Source organism: Marmota marmota, unplaced genomic scaffold (assembly GCF_001458135.2).
Source record: "Marmota marmota marmota unplaced genomic scaffold, marMar, whole genome shotgun sequence".
Lineage (NCBI taxonomy): Eukaryota > Metazoa > Chordata > Mammalia > Rodentia > Sciuridae > Marmota > Marmota marmota.
In genome coordinates, this window is record NW_026000211.1 from 27305621 (window position 1) to 27331300 (window position 25680).

Below are 25680 nucleotides of genomic sequence, written 5' to 3' on the forward strand. Positions count from 1 at the left end.
ACATTTCTGGATGATTTCCTTGGTTTTCTATTTTAGTTTGTATTCAATAGAAGGTTAGTCCCAGTGCTTTCTACATTATCATCAATCCTCTAAAAACACCACCACTTATGAGTTGAGGTCACAGTTGATTTGTGAGGCTGAGCCTACTCTCTTAACTCCTCAGCATTAAGAATTCTGGTTGTTAACAGTGGGTTGCTCATTCTCATTCATATTCTCTCTCTCTCTCTCTCTCTCTCTCTCTCTCTCTCTCTCTCTCTCCTCTCACTCTCTTCCCTTCAGAAAGATTTGAAAAAGTCCACTCATTTATTTGGGTTCCAACATCAACATAAAAAGTAATTAAACTCTGTTGCTAGAATAATTTCTAAGTACAGCACCCTTTTAAAATAAAACACAAATGATTTTGAGGAGGAATTGCAAAATATTTAAATATTTCTAGAAAACCTATAAAATCAGTTGATTCTCTTTTGTTTTCTTGCTCTATAGTAACCATTGCTATGTGAAATGGAAACTGTCATGTGCTTGGCTTTAAAATCAGTGCAAAGTTTGTGGCGTACTCTTTTAAAACCATCAGACCACATGCAGAGAACCTGAAGCTGTGTGCTCTTAATTACTAGTAAAACAGGAAAGCAATTAATAAAGCAATTAATTCAATATGTAGAGAGACATTTTATTGGCTATTTTCTTCTAATAATCCAGTATTAAATGCTTCAGTTCACAGGACATGCCCCCGCCAAGGATAAATAAAATTATCATGGAACAAGAAGTTCATAAAAACAGAGGGCATACATGCCTGGTAATGAACTTAACTGTACAAAAAGCACAACGGAGTGGACCAGTTTCTAAATTGTGTTCCTCCTCCCACCCCCCAAATTACCTTGCTCCTGTCTAATTCAATATTTAGTGTTTTGACCTCAGTCCCTGAGTTATTTCTAATAAATAATTTCTCCAAATAATAAGCATAAAAATGAGAAATGTGATCATTTTTAAGTTAGCAAATCAGAAACTATTTTATTGCAAAATTGATTGTATTTTCTTTCCAGGATCAATAGCTATACGCTAAAATGATGACTATGTTTTAGATTCATAAGATTGCTTGTGTTCATTTAAATTTCTATCAGAGATGAAAATCTACCTTCCCCAGTTTGCATAACATACTTTTCCATAAGATTAATCCTTTCATCACATTCCTTATGTCAGGGTAAATTTTCAGAATGACGTCTATATTTAAAAGTTCTAAGAATTTATAATTGCTACTTTTGTACCACAAGTATAAGAGATTTTTGTATGTGTTTTTAGCATTGTTTTGTTGTATTGGTGGTCTAGATAATATGATGGGCAAAGATTTATGAGTGTTTGAATATTGAGAACACTATATGAAGTACTGTTTCAAGATAAGACTAGAAAATTGAGATTAGCAAAGAAACTAATATGTACCTATGAAAACTACTAAAGTATCATAAAGATAGAATAATACTACCTTTTTTTCTATATTTTAGCAAAATGAGTAAAAGTCTTTAAAAATACTAATTTTGTAAGTGTTGAGCCTATAACATTGTGATGCTAATGAAATGTCTCTAACACATCATAAAAGGGAGAAAATATGATAATAATCTAAGCCTTCAGATAACCTCAACTATATGGAAACATTTGCTCTGGAGAATGTTAAATCAGTCCTTCGGAGGATCCTGTTTTGCTGCTAGGCCTTCAAAGGCCACCTAGCCCTGAAGCTCTTAATTTCAAAGACAGATAGGGTGTAGGAGTCAAGTCACTAATTGGCTGTAATGTGTTGTAGGGTATGGTGTTCTATGTGGCCTGATGTTTGAGTCACTTTCCAGACTGTGCAAAGAGTATGGTATGCGTTATGCAGACAGACCTTGGCAGCTGTGTCCTTGTTGGCTGATCAGTTTTTTGACATCCTGCGACCCCTAGTGAGAACCAGAAGTTGTCAGCCAACATAAATTTCCTTGTCCAGTCTGAGTGTCTATAGGAACTGCAGAGAAAGACAAAGACAGACAGACAGACAGACACACACACACACACACACACAAAACCAACCTCAGCGATGCTCATAGAAAATGTCCTCAATCCAATTTTGAAATTAGATCACAACATAAATTCAAGTCTGAGAGGGTGAAAATATGTTTTAAATACTACTCAAAAATTTTTCTTCAAATTTTCTAGAAATTTCATTAGCCATTACAGTACCTTCCATAACTACACTGGAGAGAATAAAAATGAACGGAAAAAAAATGCTGAAAAGCCCCCAAATGGCAATATGAAAAGAGTTTCAGTTCTATTAGAAATTAGTAAAAGCAAACAGGGATTTGACATGTTTTGCACTCAACATTTTTGCAAATTATATGGTCAAATTTTAGAATGGTTCAATTATACTGTAATTACAAAGCTTAATATTATTCTCTCAAATTAAAGATATTAAATATTTAAGTGCATTTCAATGTAAAATATAAATGCAAAAATAAGCTCATAAGAGCTATCTAGCATGACTTTAATTCTCACCTGGTATACTGCTCACACTGAAAAATTTACTTCTAATAACCATAATTTTTATAATGATGCCTGCCTGCTTAAGGTCAATGTATATCTGTTAACAGTTAAATACAGGCACAGAAAGAAATGTGATGCCTGGTTTTCACCCAGATTGACCATACAAAGGAATACAATGGGCAACAGGTCTATCCCAATAGAATGTGATACTTCACATGGGGAACAAATAAAAAATTACACATGTTCTATGAAAAATGATTGCTTCCACTTTAGGAAATGAGGGAAGAATTGTTATAGAAGGTGTTACATGACTTGGACCTAAATAGAGTCTCTGAGGAGGAATGAGCATGCTTCTTCTTCCTGTGCTGCTTTGTCAACTCTGCCCCGCTTCTTCAGCCTTATGGAAAATGTTCTCTCTTTAGATTCTTACTCTGGGTACCAATCTTTTATTCCCCCCCTATTTTGCCTATATGTTATATCTTTCACATTTTAATCCTTCCAAGGTTAATCAGTGAATATGTTAATACATTGTGTGCACCAGAGCATTTGGTATAAATAATACTTTAAATGGATTGTACACTTCAACATTTATAAATAGTTCTTTCAATATATCAGAACTACTGTTGCTATGGAAATTATAAAATTGATCCCTATTTTAAAAATCTGGAACACTCCATACCTACTCTTTAGTACTGTAATATTTCACCATGTTCCAAAAAACCTGAGTTTAGTAAAAAAATTCTTCTGAAAGAAAGAAAAGGTAAGTTTCCCTAATCAAATAAATCCTGTTTGGATAATACATGTATTATATTGTATCATATTATAACTTGTTATATTATGTGTAATATATTGTATTGTATTCATATAATCATATTAATATATTATATATAAGATAAATATATATGTGTGTGTGTGAATCTATTTTTATTCCAAAGTAAATTTATTTAATTGAATTTAATTTCAAACTTTTTGACAATCCCTTAAAACTTCTATTCTAGGGATTGGATTTTTTTATTTTTGGTACCAGAGATTGAACCCAGAGACACTTAACCACTGAGCCACTTTCCCAGCCCTTTTTATATTTTATTTAGAGATAGGGTCTTGCTATGTTGGTTAGGGCCTCACTAAGTTGCTGAGATTGACTTTGAACTCATGATTCTTCTGCCTCAGCTTCCCAAACCAAATCCTCTGGGATTACAGGCATGCACCCCACTGCGCCCTGAGAAATTGTTTTGTTTTTTTGAAACAGATTATAGACATTTATACACAACAATATTTTATACTCACATACACATGACATAACATTGACATAACATATATAATGTATGATGAGTATGTGAGTTAAATTAGACTTGTATAGGTATATAGTTATTATTACAAAATAATTTTTCTCAAATTAGAACATGAAGGTAATTTTGCTATGTCCTAAGGATTTCATGGGCTAAACTGCCAATATAATGACAAAATATTTTATTATTTAATCAATGAAAAGAGCACAAAGTTTTTTTATTAAATTTAGCCCTATGGTGATTTTCTTGCATTGATTATCTTTTTCCTTCCCTCCCTTTCTCTTCCTTTTTTATTTTCTTCTTTCCTCTCTCCCTCCCTCCCTCCCTCTCTCCCTGTTTTCCTATCCTTTTTCTTTCCACTTTGAGTTTATTAGATTTATTAGGTATGGAGTGTATAAATAGTTCTGGAATTATTCTTATAGGTCTGGCTTCCTAAAGTTTTTTAAAGTAGTTTTTTAAATATTTTTTAGTTCTTGATGTACCTTTATTTTTTATTTATTTATATGTGGTGCTGAGGATCGAACCCAGTGCCTCACATATGCTAGGCAAGTGCTCTGCCCCTGAGCAGCCCCCAAAGTTGGTTTTTAAACTGAACAGAGGTATTATAAGAAAGCAGGGATTTATATGATTGTTAACCTCCATCATATTTGATGGTGCTGGCCCACTTCCAATTTTGTAATTAGTGATTTTAAAAATCAATCATAATCAACAAAATACAATTCAACTAAACATAATGTATACAATTAGAATACATAATCACTAACTTTATATTAATTTTTAAAACACATTATTTGAATATTTTAATGATACTTTTTTGGCATCAATTATTAGAATCATAGCAATTAAAATGGTCTCTGTCATTTTCATCTCATAGGCCTCGGCTGCCTGACACAACAGCCGCCAGCCACGTGTGGTTTCTGAGTATTGTAAGTGTTACCAATCCAAAAGGAGTTTTATTTCTTTCTTTCTTTCTTTTTTTCTCACTAATTTACTGTTAATTTTTATTTCATTTTTTTTTATGGACTGATCAAAAGAAGGCAGTCTTACACATTTTTTTTTTCTGTTTGAAATGTATTAAGACTTTTTTTTTCACCAAAAAGCCCCAAAGGCATGGGAAAGAAGCAGATTTTTTCTGCTGCAGTATAAGAAACTTAATTTGTATGTGTTAATGTCTCTATTTATATTAGCCAAACTGCCACTACTCTTGGTTTCGTCTTGTTTTTCTTGTCGTTATTTTACTTTACTTTTTTTGGCATGACAAATCTGTCAATTACAGATAAGTGAAGAATACTCTAACTTTGTTAAAAATAACTTATTAAGTTAAGCTATAGAGTAAAACATTAAATAAGTATGCAAGATATAGGCTGGTATGGGTAAGTGTAATCTCAGAGTTAAAGTAGGAGTCATAAAAGTTCACTATTAAGAGGATATTTCCTCTATGGGGACTAGAAGAAGACACCATATAGGACATGATGTTTTATGTGTTTCTTAAAATATGTGTAGGATTTTGGGTCATAGAAGAAGAAGAGTGATAGTCCAAGGGAACAAATAAGCCATGGATGAGCCTTTGACAATACAGGGAGCATTTGCTGAAGCCAATAACACAGATTTCCTAAACTATGGGTCACAATAGGAAGAAGAGTGAGGTTGAACACTTTTGTCTTTTATTTGTAAAACATTTGCTAATTGCTCTTGGAGGAATTATCTTTTACAATCTTTGCATAGTTTTCAACTGGACTTTTTCTTTTCCTCTAAGGATTTGTGTTTTTTTCATAATAATTCCAAATATTTTCCCTAAGTCTGTTATTTTCTTTTCAATTTGTACAATATATTGTGATATAGGACATTTCTATCTTTATATTCCTTAATTCACTTTTTACTTTGTGATCTTATTTTTCTTTGTAATGTGTTTATATCTAAAGATCAGACGACAGATGAGGTTTACTTTCTGCATTTTCTATGGTATTTTTTCCTGATTTAGTAAATTGGGAAATCAATTTTATTAATATCATTATATTTAATATTCTTGCTTTCACAATACTTTGTGGGTCTATTTCTAAATTATAGACATTGTTCTTTGGGAGTATCTGTCTATATAATGCTAGATCTACATTTTTCTAATTGTTTTGGCTTCACATTATGTATGTTTAATATGGCATATAGTCTATACTATCTAACATATATCTTATTAAGCATATAATTATTTGCCAACACTCTTCTCTTGTTAGTAAATCTTGTTATAAATGCACTTACCTGTTATGCCCATGAACTCTAAAAAGTGTAAGGATATAAAACTATCATGAAGATTTTTTAGAATTCCTTTTTGGAAATTGTATAAAATCTACAAAATAATTAGGAGGTAATTGTCAACTCTACCCTAATCTTTTTATTCAGGAGCATATCTCTTGTATTCATTAAGTTAATTCATTACCTCTCAGTTAAGTTTTGTACTTTTTCTCCATAAAGCTACTGAATTATCATTATCAAAGTTATTAATACGTATTTTAATGCAAATAAGTGGAATATTTTTCTAACAGAATTGCTGGTAATATATTCAGCTTCAAATTACAACCAGTTAATGGACTCTGAATTGTCTTCATTGTCGGAGACTTCACATGATGACTTGCAAGAGCTAAATTTTTGGTAAATACAAGATATGAATTTTGCCTTTTTATATTAATGCTCATTAGGAGAGTAGTGAGTTTTACTTACCTAAAAAGTATTCATTGGATTACATTTACATTGTACCTTAATTTTTCAAGACTAGTTCTTCTACCACATGGAGCTGAAGAGACAACAGAGATAATACTGGGCAAGGATAGTTTGTCCTTTTCTCTGTCCCCCACCAATGGGATTGCTAAGGTAGATTCTCCCCTTAACTATGAAAATATCAACAATTAAATAATAATGTCACAACAATGAAGTTTATTGGAAGAACAAAAGCTGTGCATTTTGATTATAAACCAAATTCCCTTTTTAAATGCAGCACATCAAACTTACTTTTTGTTTATCAAGGTAATTTAAAGTATTAGCACCTATCAGTAAGATCAGTAAAATATATGCCAATTAACTTGGATATTTGCGTACATTCTCTGTAGGTGTCAGCATTGCTTTGTAATAGTCCTGAGCACAGAGCTATGTTCTCATCATGTCTTAGGATGTTACTTTCATGCTAAATTCTTACTTGAAAATCAGAAAGGTTTCTGCAATATTGAGAATGTCATGGATTATTCTTTATCTGTTAATGGTAAGTTACATCTTTATGATTAAATCTCAATTTGGAATAACATGGAAGTTTATGCTTCTTCTTTAAATATGGATTAGTACTTTCAAGGTTTTGCACAACATTTTCTGTATTTAAAAACAAGATGCTTTGAAAATGTGTACACAACACCCAAAGAACGTAATTGGAGTTGGGATACGTAGAATGGCATTCCATTATTTGTTGTTGGGGGAAGAGTTAACTTAGCACTCTAGAGTGGCCATTGCATCCCTGTGCACACAGTTCAAACTAATTATTTTTATGAAATAGTATTAGTATTCCATCCAGGGAGCACTATTTTAAAAAGAGAGACAGGTAAAATTTATGTTCATACTAAGGAGGCATCTATTCTTGGAGCAATTTTCTAATTCAGAGATTGAGATGCGTAAATAGAATCTGAAGCAATAGAATCTGATTTAATAAATTTTTGTGCATCTGAACTTGCACCTGCAAGTAGGTCTTCTATGGGAAGCCACTGTGATGAGGCACATTTCTGTGCCTGCATGGCTTCATTGTCTCCAGAACAGTGGATAATAGGAGCAAGCTGGAATTTCTATGAAGGCCCAATACTTACAAGAGACCCAAATCAAAAAGCTAACATGCATTTGTAATTGTAAATGATTGCAAATTATAAATTGTAAATAACTACTATAATTATGGATGTAATAGAGAAAAATCAGGGTCTTAGAAAGCACATAGCCAGGTGTATCTATTCATTATAGAAGTCATTTTAGACAAATAAAGGGATACAATGAACCTTTCTGTTCACTTGATTGCTTTAAATGGTGCTCTAGTAACTAGCGAACTTCTTAGCTTCCTTCTTTTAGATATAATGGTGTGATAAAATGTTAGTAAATACTACCCATTTTTCCTCAGCAAATGATGCCAAAATAATTTTATAATCTATTTTGCAACTCCTTTTTAGGTAGGCATTCTTTGGAACATCTGAAATTGGGTAGTTCCAAGAGCTGTTTCTCTTTAAATATCATACAACATATGGAATCTCACTTGTAGCTGGCAGAGAGGCTTTGAAAGAAAAAAAAAAAAAACCCAGAAATTTACTAGAAATTTCTTCAGAAAATAAACCCTTCCAAGCCAAGTTTGAATATTTTCTCATCTGAAAAATAAGTAAAAATGCAGCATACTAACACTCCACTTAGAGAATCCACTATGTGCAGTCAATAGCCAACACAAAGCTATTTAGAGAACTATTAAAGAGGCATGTTCTTTATAGATTATAAATTCATGCCAAAATGTACTTTTGAAGTGCTATTTATTACTAATTGACAAATCATAACTATATATGTAAAGCACAAATATGGTGTTTCAATACATGTAGACCTTGCAGAATGAGCAAGATCAGGCTAATCAGCACATCTATCCAGAAATTAATCAATTTTGTGGAAAGAACATTTAAAATTCTTTCCTTTTGCTATTTTAAAATGTACATTATTATTAACACCACCTCACTGTTCAATACAACAGCAGAATTTATTTCTTCCACCTACCTGTAAATTTTCACCTTTTAACAAATACCTCTTCTTTCCCCATCCTCACCCTACCCTCCTCTGGTTACCAGTGTTCTACTCAACTTCTATGAGTTCACCTTTTTTGAGATTTCACATATGAGTGGGATCAAACACAAATCAAAGCTTTTTCTTCCAGTATTCACTTAAAGATAGTTAGTTTTTGATGCATTTCAATGAAAGCCATTCTCTGATACTTACAAGGTCAATAGGATAATCTTCTAGAGATTAATGGCCAGATGACAACAAAATGATTTTGGTGTTTTGAATCACTGGAATAGCAGAGAATTTCAGAGCTGGAAGCCCATAAGGTAATAATGGAATCCAGTTCTTTTATTTGTATAGAATGGAAAATTAAAATCCAGAGAGGCTTAACTACTCTCTCATATAGCACAGGACCAGTTCTGGTTATTTCAGTATACGTCTCATTAACCCATGAAATTACAGAAAAACTGTGGACTTGGAATATCTAAGAAGGGTCAGATTATACCCCTGCACACAACTGGTTCTGCTGTTTTTGCCAATTTAAACAAAGCACAAAGTAAATTATACATTTACTGGTTGTCCTTCAAATCAAATAAATTAACTTGAGATATTTTATTTTTCAGTGAAATGCCACAGTTTCACATAAAACAACCTTAAATGTTAAGGAAGGAAATTGGGGGAATAACTAAATTTGTGCACACATATATACTTTAATATGATGTCGACAGAAATTTCTTTTTTTTCTGAATAATTTCTCAACATTATTAAGACTATGCTATTCTCTAGACTAGATAAAAGAACTGTTGATGAACTAGATGAAAAATGTTAAGTATATTATCCTCCTCTAAACAGAAACAAAATGGAATTCTGTGTGAAGATTCATGTATATATTTTTATTCAAATTCCCACGATGAGCGTAGGTCTATAAAACGAACGCTTCATAGTGGAAGCATTCTATTGATAGACCTGTATTTACCTCAATGTTTTATAACATATTTCCATAGTTATACATGAGACTCCATTTGTGATATTTACTACATACTCACTTGCGGGAGGCCGCCCTGCCCATGAGCTGAGCATCCTCTCTCTGCCCTGAGTAAGGGTAGGTATTTGGTCTGGAACCACACGCCTTGGTCTATGCAAAGAAAGCAGCCTCTAACTTTGCTCAGCAAAGAAGTTTGCCCTAGCCCTGGACTTGGGTGTTACCCAATGGGATTGGACAACCCCACCCCGCTTGAAACCTTATCCCTCGCCTTATTTGGTGAAGAATATTCCATCAAAGCTCCTTTGTGTGTCCCCCACCCCCATAAAAATAAAGAGATTCCGGGTGCACTCTCTCTTGCCTTCTAGTGGAAAAGGACCCTTGAGGTTGCAGAGCAGTCCCACCCTTCATCTGAGAAACTCATGTTTGTGTGTATTTCATGATTTCTTTGCCTTTTTCTTAGTTTAATGTTGCAGCCAGATCCCTTGAACCCAGTTCATCTCTTCAGTGCAGATCAATGGCGAGATTTACTGTTTGTGATAGATACTAGATATTTCAGCATTACAACTGAAACTTGGGTGAAACTGATTCACTTTTTCTTCCTGACAACAAACCTTGAAGCTGATCAAATTCACCAGTTGAATTGGTTTATTTTTAGATTTTTCCGGTAATCAATGGAAACAGTTGTTGTGATTCTGCAGGGTGGATAGTGGCATTTATTCTATGATAAAATATTTTTTCCATCACTAATATATTCTTAGAGTGGCCCTGTATCCTCATTTCCTCTAGTCAGTCTTGAATAATTTCTGCTGCTTCAGAATAATAATAGTACCCTTGACACTCTCTAAAGTATCTATTTATTGGGACTCAGTGGCACATGCCTGTAATCCCAGAGACTCAGGAGGCTGTGAAGATTGTGGAGTAGGATTGTGAGTTCAAAGCCACCCTCAGCAATTTAGCAAGTTCCTAAGCAACTTAATGAGACCCTGTCTCAAAATAAAAAGGGCTGGGGATGTGGTGTCCCTGGGTTCAAGTCCCAGTACAAAAAAAAGAAAAAAAAGCATCTGTTTAGATCATCGTTTATATGATTAAAACAGAGATATGCGAATGAGAAAAACACAGTATGTACAATCATACTTTGCAAAAAAAAAAAAAAAAGACAAACCATTCTGCTTAGAGTTTATTGTCTGGTTCTAATGTTGCCGCTATAATTTAAAATTAAATCCCTTTTCACCTCTGTGTAAGTGGTTCATTATTGTTCTTTGTCATGACGTTATGTAGGGGTCAACATGTTATTTGTTCCATGAAGTCTTGAGTCTAGCATTAAAAACAGTCATAGTGGATCACAGGGTCGATGTCCCTAAATAATCTTTATCTTTTCTCTCTACAAAGTATTGCTCTTTTTTGAAAGTTGGCTGTGGTTTCTGATCCTCTTTCATTACCACACACACAAAGCTGTTCAGCTTTCTCCTTTCTTCCTTATCATAAAAGAACATCTGAGGGAGTTCTGAGTTAAAAGAGCTTTCAAACGTTGGCCAGGGTCTTCAGACACTACAGTTGGCAGAAAAATGCATAAAATTAGCTTGTTTGTATCAACCTCTCTTTCAAGGAATGTAGTAAATATTAATTTTTAAATATCATGTTACTTGAGCTTATAATCTTAAATTATTTAATTTGAGGTTTGGAGATAATCAAAGTTGATAATGAACAATTCTCAGAATCATATATAATTACATACTGTTTTACTGGCACTAGGATATCTCCATTGCTGCTGGATGTTGTATGGCTACTGATAAATAATAATAATTTGCAAATTTGAGCTCTGACAATTTCTTTCATGCAATTGTGTTGCACATTATGTGGTCACAGAAGCCCTTATATGAAAGGTAGTGAACAGAGTGTTCATTTTTCTCTGGGCAGTGCAAATGTTCTTACACCTAGGATTCCTCTGTCATTACAACAGATAAGTAGTGGTTTTTAATGTGGTGTGTGTATGTGTGTGTGTGTCTGTCTGTCTGTCTGTCTGTCCATCTGTCTGTCTGTCTAGGTATGGCTATGTGCGTGTGGAAAAGAGAAAGAAAAATCACATTCCCATCCCCTCTTGCCAACCCAAGCACCATGGCAGCTCACAGGAAAAGAAATGATTTAAGAGGAAAAAAATAATTTCCCCTCTACACTGGAAGAAACAAAGTTTGTGACAGAGAATGTTGACACTGTTAAAATGCTAGCGTACAACAATATTCTTGGCATAGTATGTTCTTAGATAAGAATAAAAGGAATCAACATGTACTTTTTCATATTGTTTAAAAAATTAATGATAAAACATTTCATTCGACTGGTGCCATATTAATCTAACACAAAAGACTCCAAAGAGGCCCGTGTGATTTTTCAGAGTTCAGTTGGGAAACTTGGGGGAAAAAGTGAATTTCTTACAATTAATACCATATTGTATACAAAATATTGACTCTATCAAGTTATTATAATATAAACAAGTCAAACTCACATGAGTAAGGGAAATTTAGGGATGATATCAGGAAACAGACTTGTAGGACTTCACATCTCAAAGAAATAATGTTGATATGCAGTCTACCTGCATGTAGAGGAGAGAAATAACAAAGTCAAAAACAGCAAACAAAAGTATGTTATAGAATAGTCTGTGACACTGCCTCATTTTCTGGCCCAGAAATTATGGTATCAAATGATTTGGCCCTTGTCAGTGTGTTCTTTTTTGATTGTTGCCCAATATTGGGCCTGCAGCACTTTCATTATTCTTGAACCCTGGTCAAATATTTTAAACTGTAAGCTGAACTACAAAAACGAATACTAATATTAAAGAAGAAACTAATCTGCTGAAGTGTTCAGATTAGATAGGGCCAAAAAAACTAAGATGATATTTTCATAGTGATATCTAAGGGAATATCGAGTAAGAGTTACTCAATAATGTTGATGACTTTATTAAAATGGTAATTATCTATAATGTATTTTTTTAAAAAACACACATATTCACATTTGGTCTTCCCCTTAAGCTCCTGCTGGTCATCTTGGTTGCTGAGGAATCCTGACACTCTTGCATGCAGCCAACATCAGCCTTCACTTTAATTTCCTGAGATTCACAAGGACATACCTTCTCTCATGATCCACCTCTTTTTGGCTGGATTCTGAACTTCCCAACATTGGGCCCAAGGTTCTCACCAAGGCCACAGTGAGAAGGCCTGGCCACATTCTTTCCTCACTGTGGACCACTCACATTTTCTATCATATCCTAATTATCCTGAGACTCTGAAGACATGCCACTGCTTAGCTCAGGAGAACTAAATAACATATACTTGGAAACTGAGAATTTGGTTGCCTTATGCTTAAATTTTCTATACAATTTGATAATAATTTTTGCATGTATTTATAATCTAGCCTAAGGAAAGAAATTTTGTTATAATTTGTAATTAATTTTTTTTAATATGAAAAAAAATCTCTTCTCTATAAGGTACAATACCAAATTAAGATTTTCAACAAGGTAGCTGCTGTTTTTCTCTCTGGTTTTAAGTGCTGTTAAATTCACTTTGGAAAGGTGGAAACTTTTCAAATTAGTAAAATTAGCTTCCATAAATATAGCTAAATTCTCATTAAGGAAAAAGAATTCTAGGACTAATTAATAAGAATAATAGCAAATATCAATCCATCTTAATAGTTTATGAAATTGTTAAGATTATGGTGGGAATATATTACTTTTTGGTCATCAAAACTGACTAGTTATGTGTTGCAAGAATGATACAAATGACTGAGGGCAATCTGCTGCTCAGCTCTGGAGAGGTAGATAATATGGACCTTGGGAAGGTGCCACTTTAGGCTTAAATTTTCTAGACAATATGTAAAGTAGGCAAACTCAGGATTTTTTAACAAGTTTTCTCAAGAGGGTCATCATTAACTAGGTATTTTTATATGACTATTATTTTATTTTTGTTTTTATTAAGCTTTTAAATATCTTCTTTAGATATTTAAAGAGCCACATCCCCAGCCCTAATCAAGATTATTATATGAAGATAAAGTAATTTATAACAATGCTACATATTCAATGGACATTCAGTAAATACTAATGATTGTCAATCCACATCATACGATTTCCAGGTTTCAGCACCTCATATGAACTTGGTTGAACTGCTGAAAGAATTTCAAATACACCTTTCTTGTTTGGTCCCCTTTTATAACATGTAATTTACAGGAATTTTAAGGAATAATAGCAAGGCTTTCTTTTCCACGTATGGAAGCAGATTTTTCTTTGCATGTGATCCACAGATCATACAAACAGATTGACATGGCTATCATCCCCATAGCTTTGAGAGTGTGTGTGCTCCTGTGTGTATGCATTTGAACTGCAAAAAGAAAACTATTGTTAAAAAAAGAAAAGAAAAACAAAAGCATATTATTCTCATGAAGAAGCCAGACAGTTATTCTTCAGGCAGTTTTCACTAGCTTTCCTTTACTCCTCTAGAGTTTTCAAGAGGATGTTGTTGTTCTGAGATCAATGATTACATTTTGGTCTGAGAAGATTTAATAACAAAACATACATCCCTTAAACATATTTTGCAAGGCATACTGAATTTCTTCCTTTCCTTTCCTTTTCTTCCTTCCTGACTTCCTTTCATTATCAAAACCCACAGATGATTAAATCCGAGTGCATATTTGGCCCAGGTGACTTGAAAATCCCGCATTAATCCTATGAAGACAGTCCCTGATAACTAACTGTTCACAAAGGAGACCTATGTCAGGCCTGAGAAAAGGCAAACAAGAATCCCAGACTTTGATACTTGAAAGACCTTAAATACCAGTTATATCCACTCCTCCCCACCTCCACATACAAACACTTTTAAAAAATTGGACTTCATCTATTATTGTTGAAGGCCAATTAGTATTGCATCAGGAAAACTGACATTTTTTTTCCAGATACGATAGAAGGTTTAGGGTCCAGATGCAAATGGAGATGACCCTACAGAATTCAAGGTCCTGTTGCCATTGCAAAGAAAAACAATTTACTTGAAAGTATTTTTTATCTTAGGATCTATGGCAAAATGTCAAGTTTTATCAAACATTAAATGTCATTTCTTTAATCCCATAGTTTTGAGTTGTTACTGTTTTATTAAAGGTTTCAGTCTGACCTAGATTAGTGATATAAATTAATTAATGTTATTTCACATTATGATTTGGCAACAATTTCCATGTCTTATTGCTTAAGAAAAACAAAAGTTGTTTAAATAACTTTTTTGTTGGAATAAAAATATGTGAACTAATAATGACAGTAATTCATGCAGAGTGTATTTTATTCAACAACAACAGGTTTTAGGGAAAAAATTTAAGTACAAACTATTTACTTTAGGTTGAACTTTTGTAAAATATAAAACCTAATGCTGCATTTTGGTTTTTTTTTATTGCTTTTTGTAAATTATCATCCCTGAGTTAATACATTACACACTGATGTGTTATTTAGTATAGATACATTATTTAGTAAAAATATGTAATACATATTTCAGGCCAAATACACACCAGGATTTCATTTGTGGGTTTTAACTGCTTGAAGACAGAAAGAAAGAAAATGTGTTTTGCAAAACATTTTTTAAAGGATGTGCATTCATTTGGGTGGTGTTTTGTTATTAAATATTCTTGGACCAAAAAGCAATCATTGATCTCAGGAAAAAAAGCACGCTCTGGAATTTCTAGAGGAATAAATAGTTAGATAGATTGATAGATAGGACTTTTCCAAAGAGATTGAATTAATTAGACAGAATTTGGAGTTCCTAGCAGTTCACAAATTTGAATATAATTCTTAATGTATTTCTCCACTTAATTGTATTTAAGTTAGAGATCTCTGGCTAACAGGTAAGGATGCAAGACATAAAAGAAGCATATTATCAAAAAAATCTGTTGCTCAGGGCTTCTAAATATATAAATTCTTTCTGTGTTTCTTTGAGCTTATACATTGAAACCTCAATTCTTCTCAAATTATTTTTAAAAATTGAAGAGGAGACTTTTCCAAATTTATTCTATGAGGCCAACAATACCCTGAAACCAAAACCAGATGAGAACACAACAACAGCAAAAAAGAAATTTACAGGCCAATATCCCTGAGGAACATAGAAATTTTCAGCAAAACATTAGCAAACCAAGTCTAACAGCATATTTAAAAGACTATTTTCACCATTATCAAGTGGAATTTACACCAGAGATACAAGGATGGTTCTGCATGTGCAAATCCATAAATGTGAGTCACCACATCAAAAGAACAAAGGGCAAAAAAACGCATGATCATTTCAATAGATGTAGAAAAACCATTTGATAAAATTCAACATCTTTTCATATTAAAAACACTGAACAAATTAAGTATAGGAGGAAAATACATGAACATAATAAAGAACATATCTAACAAGTTAATAGCTAGTATCACACTAAATGAGGAAACGCTACACGTTTTCTCTCTAAATCTGGAAAAAGATAAAAAGAAAATGTCTGCTTTTACTAGTTTTATTCATATAGTACCAGAAGTCTTAGCCAGAGTAATCATGCTAGAGAGAGAAATAAAGAATATCCAAATTAGGAAAGAAGAAGTCATATGATTGTTTGTAGCTGATATGATTTTATACATTGAAAATCCTAAAGACACTACTAAAAAATTAAAAACTAATAAATAAACTCAACAAAGTTGTGAGATACAAAATCCACATACAAAAATCAGTTGTGTTTCTATACATTAATGGCAAATTATCTGAAACAAAACTCAAGAAAGTAAAATTCCATTTTATAATAGCTTACAAAAATAATGAACTATCTAAGAATAAATTTAACCAAGAAGATGAAAGATCTCTAGCGTGAAAACTATACAACATCAATGAAATAAATTGAAGAGAACACCAAAACATAGAAAGATATTCCATGTTCATGGATGAGAAAAATAAATATTATTAAAATTTCCATCCTATCCAAAGTAATCTACAGATTCAATGCAATATCTTTCAAAATACTAAAGACATCATTCAAAGAAACAGAAAAGGCAATCCTAAAACTCATAAAAAACATGCATAAAAACTCTGAATTGCCAGGCACTTAAGAGGCTGAGGCAGGAGGATCACAAGTTCAAAGCCAGCCTTAGCAAAAGAAAGGTGCTAATCAACTCAGTGAGACCCTGTCTCTAAATAAAATACAAAATACACTGGGAATGTGGCTCAGGGGTCAAATACCCCTGAGTTCAATCCTTGGTACTCCTTCCCCTAAAACAAACTCTGAATTGCCAAAGCAATCCAGCAAAAAGAAAAAAGTAAGAGACATTATATTATCTGATTTCATAATATTACAGAGTTAGAGTAATCAAAATGGCATAGAATTGTCATGAAAATAGACACATAAATCAATGGAACAGAATAAAGGGTCTAGGAGTAAACCTATACATCTACAGTTAATTGATCTTTGACATTGATGCTAAGAATACGTATTAGGGGAAAGGTCAGTCTCTTCAATAAATAGTGAAAACTGAATGTCCATATGCCAAAAAAAAAAAAAGGAACTGCAACCCATCTCTCATCATATACAAAAATTGAATAAAAATATGTAAAATACATTAATGTAACACCTGAAGCTATAAAAATACTAGAAGAAAATACAGGAGAAATGCTTCAGGACATTGGATTGGGCAAGGATTTACCCAAATCAACAGCAAACAAGTATACAAAAAATCAAATGGGATCATATCAAATAAAAATCTTCTGCACAGCAAAAGAAACAACAAAGTAAAGAGAAAATGTATGGAATAGGAGAAAATATGTTTAAACTATGTATCTTAGAAGGGGTAAATATCTAGAATATAGATAGCAAAAAATCTCAATAGCAAAAAAATCTGATTTTAAAATGTGTTCTCTCTATATATATAAAGAGGACATGCAAATGGCCAAACAGGTATAAGAAAAAAGGCTCAGTGGTCTTAACTAATCATCAGGGAAATACAAAATAAAAGCAAAATGAAATATCATCTCACTACATTTAGAATTGATATTAGGATATGAAGGGAAGTGAACTCTTATGCAGTGCTGTTGGGAATATAAATTATATGTAAATATAGCCATCAAGGAAAATAATATAGAGATTTTTCTAAAAAAATTAAAACAAAGCTACCATTCCACTCTGAATGCTTCAGCAATCTTATTCCTGAGTATATATCCATAGGAAATAAAATTACTATTTCAAAGTGACATCCACACTTCCATGTATTTTGCAGCACTATTCACAGTAGCCAAGAAACGAAATCAACCTGTCTCCACCAACCGATGATGAATGAATTTAAAAATGTGATACATGTGCACCATGGATAATATTAAGCCACAGAAGAATTAAATCTTAATATTTACAACAACATGGATAGAACTGGAGGGTATTATGTTAAATGAAGTAAGTCAGGCACATAAAGACAAATTCTGAATGATCTCATTCATACGTTGAATCTAAAAAAAGTTGATCTCATAGACATTGAAAGCAGCATGATAGTTAACAAAAACTGGGAGAAGTAAGGGGGGAAAAGAGATGGAGAAAGATTGGTTAATGAATGTTGCTACAATTAGTTAGGATACATTAGTTCTGGTGTTCTATTGCACTGTAGGAAGACTATGGATAAGGATAACAGATTGCATATTGCAGAAAACCTAGAGACAGGATTTTGAATGTTCTCACTACAAAGAAACAAATGTTTGAGGGGCTAGATATGCTGCCCTGATTTAAGAATTATATATATAATTATATATATTATATATATAAAATATCACATGGTACCTCATAAATATGTACAATTACTAGGTGTAAATTTAAAAAATAAATAAATCTTCAAAATTTACAGTCAGGTTATTCTCTTTTTTGCCCTATTGTGTGTGTTTGTTTTAAATAGAATGACATTTTAAAAATTGTATTATAAACAGTTGCTCTATTTTTGATATTCTATAACCCTAAATATGACCCTCGAGAAACAGAAACATTTTTGTGTACCTGGTAAGAATAAAGGAGGAAGAATAACTCTCAGATCTTTGCTTTCCAAAGAAATCAATTTAAGGAACATTCAAATCTATTTGATCATGTTTTGAGAAGCCCCTGGGAAAGGCCCATCATTATGACAGTGTATCTCAGAAGTTTCCGTATAAATTTTGATGCTTTTGCCTATTGGTATAATGTTTCAATATCAGACTATTATGCACAAGACTATTTTGAACTCCTGAAAGCCACATTCTTTGTCACTGTGTCTGAAAACACATCACCTTAATTCACTGTCTTTGAAGACTTTCACAGCTGCATGTTTGCTTATACATTTGTGCATGTTGCTACAGAAACATTGTTCCATGAGATTATCTAACATATTCCCCCCAAGGATATATATCATCTTTGATTTTTATTTACAGTAATATATCTAAAAATTCTATATTTAGTTATATTATTTCTAATAGCTTTTTTATGATGATGAGAGAGAAAACATTTTTTATAAGATAATCTAAAAATATTCATGTTCTGGGACAGAACATAGTCATCTCCTAACTTAAAAAAAATTTTAAAAAGCATCCAGACTATGGTTGTCTGCAGAGAGATATTAAGCTGTGATCTTGTGCACTGTAAAGCCTGGGTAGAATTTCCTTAGCTGCTATAAATATTTCAGAGATCTTCAGAGCTAAAATATCTGAAAGTCAGATGGGACCAACAATTAGTTTTAGCCAGGTTAAACAGTATACACTTGATTATAGCCCTTGTCCTCGTCATGGAGATAAGCCTAACAGTTTGAACAGTAATAATAGAAATAATGTCAAGTACCATTTAATGAGTGCTTAGACTGTGTGCTAAATCTCATTTATTCTATGCCATAGCGCCATGAGGTAGACACTAAAGTTTTTTAAGTTTACAGAGGTTGAGTAACAAACAGCCCTTGTCTTGCAGCTATGGAGTGGAGGCATGAAACAGTCTTGCCCAGTGCAGACCCCTGCATCCTTCTGAACACACTATAAATGTAAGAAGGTGAAATTAATTTACATTTAAAATTATTAAAATACAAGTATCTGAGTAAGTAAGAGGAAATGCATTCAGCAATGTCAGTGTCTCCTGTGATTGGACGTGAACTCAGGAGCAAGTTTTTATGCCTAAAAATAATTCAAAGTAGAGCTTTTGGACAGGAGGATAGAAGAAATTACTATTTGCAATGAAGCTGTCACCAGAATTACCACCTTAAATCCCCTTTGCTGATGGTGTGTGTGTGTGTGTGTGTGTGTGTGTGTGTGTGTGTGTTTAGGCTACTCAGTGAGCAACCAACTTTAGAAATTTGGCCCTGATCCATCCTAGGCTGCCAATAGAGACCTGGCCTGAAAATGAACTCCATTAATTAGACTACAGAGTCAAACATGGTTTTATTCATAGGGCCAGACACAAGAAGAAAACAGGCACGATATCTTTCACATTACAGAAAAAGGACTCCCAGAAGTTAAAATGTGCCCTTTAGACATTTTTTTATATTTATTTAAAAATGTTCCCAAAAAAGTCTATGTATGAATAAAAGTGCTATTCAAGCAATATTTGTATAAAATACAAATAATTTCTTATTTTCAAATTGTGTTTAATCTAGTGTAAATTTTTTAAAAAGGCATTATCGCAAGGCAAGAGGATGTATAGGAAGGGATACCAGAGGACAGGGCTATCTGAATAGAACTTGAGAGTGAAATGAGAAAGTTAAGAGCTTCTTTAACATGTGAGGGCAGGGGTAAGGCTGGAGGGAGTCTGGAAATATTAAATATTAATTCTAACTCAAAAACTAATTTTAAGGGCTGGGGTTGTGGCTCAGTGGTACAGTGCTCGCCTAGCATGCATGAGGCACTGGGTTCTATCCTCAGCACCACATAAATGTAAGATAAAGATATTGTGTCCACCTAAAACTAAAAAATAAATATTTTTAAAAACCTAATTTTAAACATATCCAGCAAAGTTTTTTTTTCAAAAAATAAAATAAAATAATTGACTTACTAAATAACAATATCAAGTGAAAAACCAAGGAAACCCAGGCTTTGCTACTGCCCATGGCATGGCACAGTCTGTTTGGTATATATTCCGGGATGGTGCAGCACTTGGTAAGGGAGCTTAAAGGACAGGATATGCTGGAGGACCACGGCATGAGTCAGTGGCACAGACATCATGTTAACCCATAGTGGGACTTTCCCATAAGAGGGATGCTGCTTCTGGGCGGAAAAGTGATGTGGATTCTGTGGTTCTGAGAGGGTATTATCTTAAAAAAAAATTCATTTGACTCATGATATGTCAAACTTGAAAAAAATAGAGGAAAAATAATGTGAGATTATTTTAATTAGCATTTTAATATGAATGTGGTTACTATAGTTGATTTTTCAGCTAATAGAAATATTGTTATCATAATTTATTTTTAATTAGAAATATTTATATGAATCTTTATACAAAGAGAGGTTTGAATTCTATAGGGAAACTTGATCTGATGGGCATACAGGGTATTAGGAGTTTAGTTCCTCTTAGAGTGTAACTAACCAGAAACTCTACAAGATTATCAATGAACCACCTAGCATTTATGTTCTGCTGCAGTGAGAAATCAGACACCCTTTTCCTGTTCTAGAGACAACTGGGTTTAGAATAAAATCAGATCAAGATAACAAAAATGTCACTCTCTGTGGAGGACATTTATTCTTCCTTGACAGTGATGGAAATGTATTCAGAGATCTACATTGTCCTTGAGTGACATTAACCTATTGATGATCCATTTAGTTCACCCAAGCTGAATCAATAGTGAGAAGTGAAATAAATCTCAGATAATTGTTAGCAAAGTAGGCTTTCTTTTCCTTTTGAATGTTTTGGGGGGAAGGAACAGTAAGGATGGGGAGGAGTTAAAATTTCGTGAAATTTTATGTCTATTTAATAAAAAATTTATAAAAAGAATGTGAATTTTCAGTATTTAATGCTTATGATTTTAGAAAATGATCAATAAGCCAGTGCATGATTTTATAGTTAGATTCTATTTTGTTTAGAAAGGGAAGTAAAGTAGGTTATTAGGTTATCATGTATTTGCCTTTTCTACATATGTTTGTTTTATACTCTCCTTTCTTACTCCTTATACCAACCAAATACATTAATCCAGGGACAAAACTCCTCATTCACCAAGAGAACAGAATTTAGTACCCAGTGATTCCAGAATTATCCAGGAAATAAGCTGAGCATTTATCAGTTCAAATCTATTTGAATGTTTTGCATTATTTTTTTAAATATTAAAGATAAATATCCTTAAAAATTGAAGTTACCTGGCTGGGGTTGTAGCTCAGTGTTAAAGTGCTTGCCCAGCACCCATGAGTCACTGAGTTCGATCCTCAACACCACATAAAAATAAATACATAAAATAAAAATAAATATTAAAAAAAATTAAAGTTATATCTCCAGCCCAATGTGACTAGGTAACCCAGATTCCTGAGGTTTTTGAGTTTTCTTTTTCTGTCAGTTTAAAAAAACAAAAAATGAATATCCATTTTTACATGAAGTCAGGAGAAAAAAAGACAGTTTATACCTGAACACATCCTATGTGCACCAAGCACTGAGCTAGATATTTTCCAGAACTTATTTTATTCAATATCACAAAAAAAGAGATCTGTAAACATTTTAATCTCCATTTTGCTGATTAAATAAACTAAGACTTAGAAGGTTAAGTCTTAGTTTTACACAGGGTCACCCTGTTTTAAATTCAAAGAGCTTCTTGGAGAATTCATTGTGATTGATTTCCAAAAGCATCTCTGTCACGTCACATTGTACAATTGCCCTTCACCCAGTGTTCAACAGAACAAGCCATCAGTACAGGATACTGAGGTTTTCTGCATGCTAACCCTAGATGTGAACTAACTTTGCTATTTAAAGTGATATCGTGTCTTTGGCTAAATGGGAACTTTAATGATACTAATTTTATTATACTATTATTCTGGCATTTTAGAATGTTATTAGATTTATAAGCAAAACTGAATTGGCCTTGCAATATTAGTATTTTTGGGTCATTGTTCATTTCTGCCATTGGCTTTATCATATAAATTCAACTGAATTTCTCTGAAAGGGTTTTTCTTTTTGGCTTATATTTTTAAAGGCAGTGTAATTATATATGCTTTTCAACACACTGTTATACCAGATCCTTCTAGAACCTAGCCTCAATTTGACTATCATCTCACTGTTAAATGACCCATTAAAATATTTCATAATACACAGATGTACTCACAAACCAAACTATTTTCTCACTAAGGGTGATTCTGTCACTAATTGTGGAAATGCCTGCTTTGTCTCTCTGACGTATTCCAGATTTTTCTTTTCTCTTCTCTTCTCTTCTCTTCTCTCTCTCTCTCTCTCTCTCTCTCTCTTAATTCCTCTTCCCCCTCCTCCCCTCTTCTCTCTCTGTCTCCTCCCCTCTTTCTCCTACACATCCCCCCCACACACATTTAATTCTCTCCATCTTTCTTCCCTCTTTCTTCTTCTAGTGGAGTAGGTTTTTATAACTCTGCCTTTTTCCACTTAACACCCACGTGGGTCAGGCATTGTCCTACACCTGAGCACATAAAACATTCTGTTCATATTTCTCCTCTTACTCCTTCTAGAAATCTTCCTCTCCTCTTGAATTCTGAGTTAAAAAAGAAAAAAAAAACTCTCCCTGAGAGCTTCCCCCATTTCCTCCATATGGAAATAATCCCTCTTTACTACTGTTGAGGGAGTATAATGATAGTATTTAAATTATAATGAAATAATGTTGGTATAAACGAAGTTGGAGGTGGCACGGTTTGCACTCCATCATGGAGAAGTTTGGCACAGGACTAAAATTCTGTGGTAGAAAAATTTATAAATGGGTTACATTAAATGTGAATAAGCAAAAACTAACAATGATCAAATGCACAACTACTCACATTCCCTATTACTGACCATGAAGAGCAATATTTAGGCATGTAAAATATGAGAAAGATGTTAAAGCACCCAGAGACCTTGGTCCAGGTCTTGGTTGTGACCTTTACTATTTAATGCCAAGATTTAATACCCTTGGTAATGAATTTCTGTACATCTGTATTCCAAATGTTCATAGACTCAAAAAATTGTCTATGAATTAGACAAATACTAGTGTCCTTTTTCACTTAAAAATTTTATGATTTAAGGAATTTTATAGACCCTCAAGGGAGTAAATCTTGGAGGTTTATCACTCCCATATCATTAATCACTTTTTCTCCAAATGCTACCAATGATTAAGCACACCTGATTTAGTAAAGTTATTTTTCTCTTAGACTTAGGAGCTGCCTGACTGTGGTAGGTAAGGTTTTTGTTTTGCTTGGGTCTTATTCCTGTTGTCTCATACTGTGCCTTGAAAACAATACAGTAGTTTGAATGAAGTGAGATGAGGATAAATATTGTCCTCACAGTGATGGTAGCCAAAGTTCAGCAAGTAGAGAGTGGGATAATGGCCCATTTCCTCTTCTATGTAAGCATGGGTGGCAGCCAAAGGTACTCTGTTGAATTTTGCTTCCTGTATACACTCTGTATCATTGTGTGTGCTACTCAGGATGAATTTTATAAAGCATGCCAAGTGGAATTTCACACCAGGTTTGGAGGAAGGGAGAGACAACAAAGTGAACTTTCCCTCCCTTCACCCTATTCCCACCCTTTACCAAACAATTTGTTATATTCACATATAACAAACATTTTCAATGGAATACAACTCTAGTTTGCCACCAAGGCAAATCAAATATCAACAATTATTGTTTCTGCCTTGTGTCCCAGCAAGAACTCCAGGCAGTTACAATCAACAGGACTGAGGGAGTACAATTTCCTGTCCTCCCCTGTCAGAAGCATTAGGACTAATTTCCCAGCTTCCAGTTATCAGGCCATCTAATAACACACCTGTCAACAGGGCCCTGTGTACTCCCAGACTTACTGTTGACTCCCACATAATCCCTAGAGATTGGTGAGGTGAAAAAGAACTCATAACTAGATTGGAAAGAGGATTGGGAAGGAACTAAGTATAACTACAGAATCACATCAGGGAAAATCAGTGCAGGAAAACGATAGAGAGGAGCCAGCAAAGAGCTCCAGACAACTGCAGGGGTTGAGAATCATTGTTTAAAAAGAAAGCTTTGGCATCCATCAGCCAACGAATAGGAGAACTGGAGAGCCACTAAACACGTGGGGCAGATCATTCACTGTGCCTTGATTTTCTCCTCTTTAAAATGGAACTTATGCCAAGGGTGTTGTTAGGAAGATTGAACGACATAACACACAGTACTTAGCGTTACACGTGTTCTGGATTCCAAAAGTATAAATTACTCTGATTAATGTGATCATAAAAGTGGATGATCATTTTGTGAACCATTTAAGAAAAAACACAGTCATTTGGCTCTAGAAAAGTGAAAGTCCAAATGAAAAAGTGTAATCATCTCAAGCTACAGAAGGAAGAATAGAGATGCACCCCAGGTTGAGATTGTTAAAATATAAAAGATCTTATATAGTGCTGTATAATTTTGTTTTATCTTGACATACGTAAGTGGATAAAATGGGAATTAGACATAAGTCAAACAATGTACTATTTTTAAATCGAGGATTTAAAAAATATATTAAAAAGAAATCTTCAGCAGGTAACAATACAACTGAAGAAAAATAGATATGGAGGCAGATGCCAAACTCAGGAGAACAGGGAAATCCTGGAGACATCCATTAGCCTGCCTGACTTCCTTCCCAATTATACTCATGGAAGATATATTAGTAGAACAATTTGTAAACAGCTTGATAGATTTCTAAATGTGACCAATCACTGCTAGCCTTTTCTTGAGGTTACGCCGTGATTACTCTCACCAAAGATTCTAATATCGCCATGTAAGAGGTTTCCAATGACTATGGAGACAATCAGCTGGCTGCCTTCCATGGTAGTAAATTGTCTCCAGACTCACTATAGTGATTGCCTCATTTAAATGAACTAAAAGTGTGTTTTATTATTTGATGGATCTCTAGTGTGAAGAACATAGTGATTTGTTAAGTCAGACTTTAATTTTCATGAAAGTTTCAGATGTCTACTTAAAAATGGACAAGAAATATTTTTTTTTTTTTTTTTTT